Source organism: Zalophus californianus, chromosome 2 (assembly GCF_009762305.2).
Source record: "Zalophus californianus isolate mZalCal1 chromosome 2, mZalCal1.pri.v2, whole genome shotgun sequence".
Taxonomy (NCBI): domain Eukaryota; kingdom Metazoa; phylum Chordata; class Mammalia; order Carnivora; family Otariidae; genus Zalophus; species Zalophus californianus.
This window is the reverse complement of record NC_045596.1, coordinates 190,309,465-190,319,731: the sequence shown is the minus strand read 5'-3', so window position 1 is coordinate 190,319,731 and position 10,267 is coordinate 190,309,465.

Genomic DNA, 10,267 nt, shown 5'->3' with positions numbered 1-10,267 from the left:
TGGTTGGTTGGTGGGTGGGTGGGTTTTTCCCTACCTTTTTGGACCACTGTTGACTTTTCCTTTCTGATTTTTCTTCATGGATTCCAGCTCTGAGTTAGCCCTTCTGACTTGATGTTTTCTAATTCTTTTAAGATTCTGTCTTTGCTAAGTATGTGACCGTGATTCTGACTTTGAGTGTTGGCCTATGGTTCTTATCTGGACTGCCCAAAGGCCCTGATCCCGCCATCTTCCTGGCTGCTGTTCCCCATGCCAGACCTCAGTAGACTCACATTCTCTGGTCCTGTACCTGTTCAGGAACCAGGTCAATGGGAAAAGGATCAGAGACTCTCACGAAGACTAAAGTGTGGCTAGCTCTCCTCACTTCTGCCACAGCCTTGGTCTGCATTTCTCTTCTAAACTCCCTTTCCTTTTAAAACCAAGCCTTGCTATTTACTTTAATTCCGTTACTTGTATATCAAGGTATTATTTTGGTGAAGTTTTACAGTGAGGGCAGAGCAGAGACTATGGAACACTGTGCATTTGGTTTAGGCCCTGCAATCACAAGAAAGTCTTCACCTTGAATACTTAAGCTGCTCTGGTTACTACTGCCCTTCCTTCAGCTCTAGCCTTCTCTCAGTGTCTCTGAGTCTGACACTATTCTAAAATTCAGGGTTTTAGAGACATGATTATGTAAAGGAACTTACTCTTATTTGGGGGGGTAACGTTTTTTCATTCTTAGATAATTGAATGAAAAAAAGGAAAGAAAAGAGAGATAGAAAGAGATTGGTAACAGGGCGCCTGGCTGGTTGGCTCAGTCTGGGGAGTATGCAACTCTTGATCTCAGTGTCATGAGTTCAAGCCCCATATATTGGGTATAGAGATTATTTAAAAAAAAATTAATCAATCAATTAATTAATTGATTAATTAAAAAGAAGAAAGGGTTTGGTAACAATGGGGAGCAATTAAAGAGACAACATGGACAAGTCTAAAGAAGACTTTGCAGTCTGACAGACTTGGTCTTGAATCTGGTTCTGCCATATCCTAGCTTTTTGATATTAAGTTTAAGGGGTTAGGAGGGTTTTATATGCTCATTTATAAAACAAATTTGACTCTCTCTTGGACTAATAGTATGGATTACATGCAGTAGCAAAGCACTTGGCTTATAGTAAATGCATTAGGCTCTTATGATGCAAGGAACCTAAGGCAAAATGAGGTTTATTTCAGTTAATAGACTGGGTACAAAGGTTGACTTGTAGGAACATAAGACTCTTATGAATTTGCAATGCCCTGTGATCTCTTGGAGGTCACATTCCATATCATGGCAAAGTCATTAAAAGGTATCAAAATTCATCGTAAATAAAAACTTTTGCAAAAAATCAAAGGTATTACTATATTTCTGCTATTGAAATAATTTGGACCAGAGTCACTAATATACCATTGGTTATATTTCCTTGGTGATGAGCAAGCATTGGGAAAAAAAAAATCATTAAAAAAATAAGAAAATCTGATGTACAAATTGTTTCCAGAGTGAACAAAACTGTTAGAAAAACCAGATTTACCAGCTCTTGTTATGTTTCAAATATATTTTATAGTTTCACATTTGAATTTTTAAGCTGTTGTTGTTTGTTTTGTTTCAAAAAACTTTTTTTAGGCCAATACAGTCTTACAAGGCCAAGTTTAGATGTTTCTGAATGTCTCATGAGGAATATGACTCAGCCAGTGGCCAGGTCTAGCAGAACCCAGAACACTGATCAGGATACAACTAGTCTGGCTGACTTCTCTCTCTCTCGCTGCAAAGGTGCTCTGGGTCTGATTCTAGGAGTCCACCTTTGCAGTGAACAGGCTATTCTGCCTCACTTTCATTGCCTATCATGTTAAATAACTCTTTGGTTCTCCATCTCATAAATAGAAACTTCCTTCAATACAGAATCTGATTGATTCCACGTGTCCAAAATGGAACATTTTGGTGAACTGAGTTCTGTCAAGTCCTACCTAGGCTGCTGGTCATCTCAATGGTTGGCTGCCTTCTGGGCATTTGCACACTTCAAGGGCAAGAGCATCTCATAAGAAAAAGCAAAGAGAATTAAGTGTAAGGAAACCCTTGGCAAAAACCTGTGGCAATGACACAAAGCTGTGTAGTGGGCAGAAAGTGGCAGGTAAATGATGCTATGGTCACATAAGATAATGCATTCAGGTGAAAGATATAAAAACTATAATTTTAGCATGATGAGTTCTCCCATAAAGTTGTCACTTTTGCTATATAAATTTGTAGTTTCAATATTCAAGGAGTTAATTGTACCAAGCTATTGTCACCACTTAAGCGAAGGATGTGGGAATTATTGCAGACTCCTTCCTAAAGATCTTAACCCAACATGACATTGAGTGAAACAGCCAAGCAGATAAAGAGTATAAGAAAGAGTAGCAGTAAAGAGTATAAGAAAAAGTTTATCGGGCTACTTAGTATTACATACACATATCAAATAATGATAGCTATAGAAGATTTAGGTTACCTTCTAGAAAAATACCTAAGAGATCTGATAAGAGTGTTATTTTTTTATTTATTTTTTTTAAAGATTTACTTATTTATTTTGAGAGAGTGAGAATGAGAGAGAGAGAGAGTACATGAGAGGGGGGAGGGTTAGAGGTAGAAGCAGGCTCCTCGCTGAGCAGGGAGCCCAATGCGGGACTCGATCCCGGGACTCCAGGATCATGACCTGAGCCGAAGGCAGTCGCTTAACTGACTGAGCCACCCAGGTGCCCCTGATAAGAGTTTTAAAAAAGAATAATTCCCCGATGGAGTAGAAATTAATAAATCAGAGCCCCAGTCTTTGAGGAAATTGCTATTTAGTGAGCAGACAAAAAGTTTGGACAATTAAATTACTGTAAATTATGATATGAAATATATCAGAGGCATAAAAAATTACTAAGATAGCACAGAGGGTAGAGTAATTGATTTTGTCCCAGCCATTCAGGAGAAGATAACCAGAAGAATGACCGTTTGGGTTGAAAATCAAAGAATGAATTGGAATATTCTGGGTACAAATGTGTTAAATCTTCCAGGTACAAAGAATAGTATCTGCAAGGATGTGGTGTCATTAAAAATCTTGGCAGGCTTACCCACTGGTGAATTGATTATTATTTGTACATGGCGTACGGGAATGGGGAAGAGTAATTACTGAATGGAGCCAAGATTGAGAAGGTAAAGTGAATCATTCACAATAGGCTAGGTGATGCTGTAGTAACATATACCCCCACATCTCACTAATTTAAAACAGCAAGGATTTACTGCTTACTCCTACTATGTGTTGATTACAGTCAGCTCAGCTCTCTGCCCCTCATCTTCCTCTTTCAAGGGCCCAGGCTAACAGACCCTCCACCATGTGAATGCTGCCAGATGCTATGATTTGGAAACAAGAAACATGGTAAATCATTTACTGGTTATTTAAGGACACTCGCCAAAAGTAAAACGTCTTTTACTTTTACCTTTCATTAGCCAAAGCAAGCACATGGGCCAAGATAACTTCAAAGGAGCAGGGAAGTACAACTCTTCCATACACCCTGAAGGAAAACTGAAAATATTGGTGAAGAGAACTATTGACCACCACATAAACTTTGCTGAAAATACTGACCTAATCTTCTAGGTAACCACTGGGTCTGTGCACAGGAGGAATGACCAGTTGGGTTTCTTACATAGGGAACCATTGGCCAGCAGAAAAGAGATCAACTCAAACTCAGGTTTCATCAGAATCTCCTGGAGGGCTTGCTCAAAATACAGATTGCTGATTCCCACACCTGGAGTTCCTTATTCAACAGGCCTGGGATGGGTCCTGAGATTTTTCTATTTCTAACAAATGTGATAGTGATACCTCTCATCCTGGAACCAATTTTTGAGACTCACCGAGGAGGACACAGGTGCTGGAGTTATTGCAAAAGTTTGATGGGAAGATGATGGGTTGGACTAAAGCAGGTAACCAAGTGACAACAGAAGCAATGACAGACCCAAGAGACATTTTTGAGGTTGAATTGAATTCGAGGTTTCATGACATCAGATATTGGGAGTGAGGATGAGAGAAGGTTTGAAATGACAACACACCTAATTTGGGCAGATAATTTAACCAAGATGGAAACTATACAGGATGGAGTAGGGTCAAGCATGAATGAGTGAGGAACGGAAAGCAAGAAAAAGAGTCCAGTTTATGACATTTTAGCTTTAAAGTACCTGAAAGCACCCAGAGTTGATATGTGCAATTGGTCACTGAAATGAAACTCTGGATCTCGGAAGAGTGCTTATACCTGAAGATAGCTATTGAGAATCATTATGGTATAATGGATGGAAAGCCACTGGATAAAATACAGTAGAATATTTTGCATGAGAATGTCAACGAACCAAGAACAGAATGGTGAAGTGCCTTAATAATTAGATAAATGAAGAGTATTTTGAGAAACCAGCATAGGACAATATAAATGAATAATCTGAGGGTAGAAGAATGAGCAGAGGGCTAAGTGCTGGGAAATAAGAAAGGGGATAGATTGAAAGATCAGTAAGTAATCAATGATGTCAGATATTTTAGAGAGATCAAATATGACAAGGACTTAAAAGAGCACTACAATAAATTAAGTGTCCTTTATTACTTTGTTCAGCCAGGTCCTAACCCAACCGTTGGGTTGATTGTCAGCACAGGTCTTTGGTCCTCATCCTTGAATCGATCATGAAAACCTTCATAGCCACCAGGTTTATCTATTTAAAACTGAAGCCGCCCATGAGGAGTTAGACCTTTGGGAATCACAGACACCAGAAGAAGATTATCTTATTTGGCAATGGGAGGGATGGTAAAAAGTGGGATGATTCCAGCCTTGACAACACCTTAAAGACTGCTAGAAACTGGCATGCAGAGCATGCTGCCCCTGGGACCTGCAGTTACATGTGTGCAGGTGATGCCACTGTGTAGGCCAACCTCCTTGCTCAGGATTCTGAAAATCTTCCCAATCACCTTACAGAACATCTATATTCCTACTTCGTTGTTCAGGTCCCATTCGAATCCTCAACTCTAAATTGAGTCTTTGACTTTTCATCTTTCTTGACTCAGACCTCTATATTTGTAGATGAGTCTACATTCCCACATAGATCTCTATTGGGTTGACCAGCTGGCCTGACCAGTCCACATGGCTCTTGGGTTCAGACTCAGAAGATTGCCAGGGTCATGCCGGGTCACCTGCACACCACATCCATCCTGCATACACCCCTCTGGCATCTTTCCCCAGATGACCCAGTCTAAGCCTAACCCCTGCCTCCTCTTTATTCTGACCAGATTACACCCACTGTCCTGCTTAGGCATCTGAGGATACCAAATATGGATGCTACAACCATGTCATATAGTTTCACTGATGAAAAAAAACAAAATAGACCGAAGCAGTGTAGCTAAGTTTCAATGATCATGAATAAGAGAAGTTGTGTCATTTTTGCTCTGTTTTTTTTTTTAAAGCAGATATGCAGAAAACTCCTTTTTAATCTTCATTTTATTTGGAAGAGAAAAATGTTCTCTTTTGCATCCTTATCAAAATATTGCAGTTTAAATTATAACTGTGTGAGATTTTGTGTTTTAAAAAACAGAAATGATAAGTGAAAAGATACAGACTATTGTGAAACTGTTGTAGTCATTTATCATTTTCAATAAAAATGACACAAGTGTAAGAGAAACATGTGGTTACAACTTCTCAAATAGTTACTGATTACAAAAGAGCAAATAAAGGGCATATGATATTAGCTTCAAGACTCTTGATCTAAATGTCCTAGCGACCCTCAGTTGAGTGTATCTTTATCTTCTCATATCCACAGTGGAGGGAATCTTAAGTGTGATTATTTAATGTTATTCTTCAGCCATGTTTTAATTTGTAAATGTTCAATAACTGTGCTGTGAAAGAGTATGCAAAAACAAATTCTGAATTCTATCTCTCTTTTATCTTTTTATCCAATATTAGAGACTGAATGTGAGCAACACCTGCTCCATAAATAACTCAATGACTCATCTGAACAAAAAAGTTCAGCAAAATAGTTGACTGCTTTATGATACAGATGGCATCTGTCATTTAAATAAGTTATTTAAATGGAATAGCAAAAATATCTGACAAATCTTTTTGAGACAAATGCAGCAAAGAAATCTGGAATAACATCTAAGATATCAGAAGCTATTATTAGACCTTCAAGATTTTCTTTTATTTAGGGGTAAACTATTATGTTTGTACCCCTCTCTCTCTCTCTCTCTCTCTCTCATGAATTCCACCTGCTTGTCAGTGTCATTGCTGGAGCATGTACGGAAACACTTTTGATTAGCACTAAAAAGGTCTAATGTTTGAGACCTTGAATGCAAAACTTCTGATAAAAATAAACTTCAAGGTCTCAGAATACTCTTATCAGATCAACTGTATGGTCCCAGAGTAGGTTGCTTAAATCTTCTTAGCTAAGCTTGAGAGTGCTTAATACCCACAGGCTTGCAATCTTTTTGAATGTGATTATAATTCAGCACCAGCTTTGCATCCTGGATAAAGGTTCCCCTTGAACACAAAGTATGTTACATGCTTGTGTGCTAGTGATCAAAATACTCAGAGGATTATGGCACTTGCTGTTCTTAAACCTCCAAAATGGTGTTAAATGCTACATCCAATCAGCTAAGTTGTAAATTAAATTTTTGTAGATTGAAGGCATAATTTTATTTCATATGCCAGAAACTCATTTCAAGCCTAGAATTTCTGTTAACACGTTGCATCTAGCAGCATAACTCAAGAGGTTTAATGAAAGTTTAAAAACAATCTGTTGCAGATTTTGTGCCTAATTTATTTTTAATTGCAAATTGTACAACACATTATTGCCTGTGAAAATAGAAATTTAATTTCCTTCCTGTTTTTTTTCTTTAAAAAATTTTTATATAACTCTAATGCAACCTCAGATAGGAAACAGGGTTTAACATGCTGTTTTCTGGATTTTATTTCTTTATTCTTAGATCCTTGATATGCAGTCTTTGGAAAATATAGCTCATGCCACTTAGCATTATCCTTCAAACACACTTTATGCTTTCATAACATGCTATTTAGAATTTCTGTAAGAAGTTTGCATTTACATGATTATTGAAAGTGCACAGAGAGCACTGTGGTTACAACTCCGTTTCATGTGAAAATCCTTCTCACTGAATCTGCAGCTAACAGTGTTCATAGTCACATTTAAAGTTATTTTAGATCCTGAGGCTTTTTTGGTGATAGAGTAGAAGCACAAACAACATAACTTTAATTATAAGGATGGCTGGAGAGTTTGCAAAAATTAGATATTCTGTCCCATATTGTCACCGTAGCAGAAAAACACTTTCTTAGCATGAGGTTCCTTTTTCATGTGACCTTTGCTTTTTTTTTTTTTTTAATTGGTCCTTCCCGGAATGCAATGAATGAAAAATCAACAAAGGCACTCCTTCCGGTCTTTTTTGGAAACTTTTGTCACACTCTGTTGCATCTGGTAGTTTGACTTTGGATGGAAATCTGAAACGAAGCTTAATGTGAGTGCTATCAAGTGACTCTAGGAAAATGTCAAAATACAAGAGAAGGAAACAAAGGTCTTCTGTGCTGGATTTGCATTCCCTGCTGAAATCTTTGGCACTTTCTATCAGAGAGTGAGTGGTATTATTTATTTTAAATTCCTTGCCTTTCTCTTCCTCCCCTGTCCTTAGAGAGTGGCCATCAGCTTGCTTCCCGCAGCCTTTTCTCTCTCTTTGCCCGACATTGTGTCAGCCAAGTGAGCTGCCTTCATAGCTAGTGACAAGAGAAGGGGCTGGGTCTTACTGGAGAGGGGTATGATGGATGTTGTGACCAGGACTGTCAGTTTGGTTTGTCTCCACAAGGCCCAGCTTCCAGGGATGGCTAGATCAACGTGATCCCTTGTTTCAGGTTTGCTGTTCTGAGCAGGGACATTAGACAACATCACAGTCTCTACAAGGAACACTTGCTGTGAGTGAGTGGCTTGACCTCTTGTAAGACATTAGCATTGAAGTTCAGGGAGGACCTGGGGCGGGGTGGGGGAGATGGACTTAAACTGTGATATTTAAGCACTTGAGTTGCATTACAGCTAAAAATTAACTAAGAAGGAGGTCGGCAAAGTGTCAGGACAATGTTTTAGAAATAACCATTAAGTACAAAATACAAGCCTTTTAAACCGGAGAGGCTGAGTATTTTAATATAGTGTACTCACATAGAAAACGATTGATTTGTTTAAAAGTTATCATATGTAGTTGCTTTCCTGAGGCATTCATATGATTCCATTTAAAATTTTTAGAAAAAAAAATCATGAGAATATGGAAGCCTCTTCTATGATGACTTTACTCCCATCCTGTACCATATATATTTAAAGGCAAATACATACTGTTTAAATTTTTATTTCTTAAAGTACTTGCCTGTTTCCAGCTCTGCCACATTGCTTCTGATCATAACAAAACATTAATATAAATTTTTCTTAATAAAATGAATAAGTAGGGAAATTTGCAATAGATAAATGCAATTCCTAAGCTATATAAGAAAAAAAAACTGATCATCTATTGTATTTTTTGTAGCAGAAGTAGAAGTACAGATAAAAGAGATTTGCTGAAACTAGAGACTTAGAAACCTGACTAGAGACTGGGACAGCCATCCCTAAGAAAGTTTGTGTGGATGCTGTTAGTCAAATCAATGGGGAGTATGCACATGGATAGGATCAGCTGCACAAAGTGCTTGGAATACAGGAGTGTCCCAGTCAGATGAAGAACTCAGGCTGTACTCAGATAGAAACCATCATGGCAAAAACCACTTATTGTTACTAGGGTATGAACTTGTACTTGTTGTTGTAAATTCAGAGAGTGAAGGACAGATTTCCCGAAGGAAAGTGTCTGTCCCCCATTTTCTCTTTCCACAGCTGTGCAGATAAAGAGAGTAATGTGCATAGATCCTTTGGAGAGAAGTTTTGCTGATGGGGGTGCAGGCAGCTGGACTTTTCATCAGCCTCAGCTCTTTCTAGCTAGATTTATGTTCTCTAATTCTTAATTATGGGCTCATTAAAGGGAAGAGCAAATCTTTGTCTGACCCTAAGGTCAAAATATCACTTCTTATGGTGAATTTATTTTGTGTGGGTTTTGGTGTTGGTTTTGGTTGAAAAAAATAGCCATCCAAAAAAAAAGGGGTCACTCAAAAAGCGGGATAACTTTTCAACAGCCACTATAGGAGAAAAAAAATTACTCACAGCATTATTTGAGGTGAGGCTTCTAAATCTCATACAGTCTAATGTGTCTCCTGACACAACCTTTGAAGCAATGAGGAATTTCCAGTTTCCTATGCCACAACTGGAAACTTTTACCATGGAACATTAGGTCTGGAAGATACCTTGGAGACAATGAGTCTAAAATCCTAATTTTATAGATGAGGAAACTGACACGTACAGACATTAAATGACTTGGCCAAGGTTATAAACCCAAATGGGACAGAGCCAAATCTCCTTGACTTCTAATCCACTGGTCTTCCCATTTTCTCTCCTGCTCTAACTGAATTGACTCCCAGAAATGATGGCATCACAATTTCCTGGGATCTAATAGGTGAGAACTATTTAGCCCAGTAATTCAAGTTAAAGTACCATTGGACTTGGGTGGGGTTGGGAGGAGACAGATTCAAATTTAAAATCCTTGAAGGCACAGTGTTTTGTGAGTTCTCAAACACTATGGCAGCTAAAAAATGAGTAGTTAGAAAGTCAAAAAGATGATCTGAAAAAGCCATTAAGTAAACAATTACAATCAGCTCTCCCACTGAGCAACAAATCAAATTGGCTTGTTAAAAATGTAATAACTCTAAGCATATGTCCTATCTACTGTTGAGGTTTGACTCAAGGGTAATCACTTAGCTGTGATCCTCTCTGCACTGTGCAAAATAATTAGAAATATGCACAGGAATCAGATGAGGGGGATAAAAATAAGATTTAAGTGCCATGCTAGAGATGAGAACAGGGCTTAAACTTGAGGTCCAAATTGGGCATCTTATTGCACCCTCCCCCACCCATCTAAGACTTTCAGAGCCATGGCTGACAAAGTTGAGGTGACAGTGCACACCATTGGGCAGAAAGGGCAGTGTGTGCCCTGCTCACAGCACTGGAACAGCCCTGCCCTGGTCAGTAGGAGTCAAATCTATGGTATGCAGAATCCAAGAGAACACACGAGGCTGGTCTACCTGTGTGCATAGGTAAAAGAGTTAGAGAATCGGGGCGCCAGGGTGGCTCAGTCGTTAAGCGTCT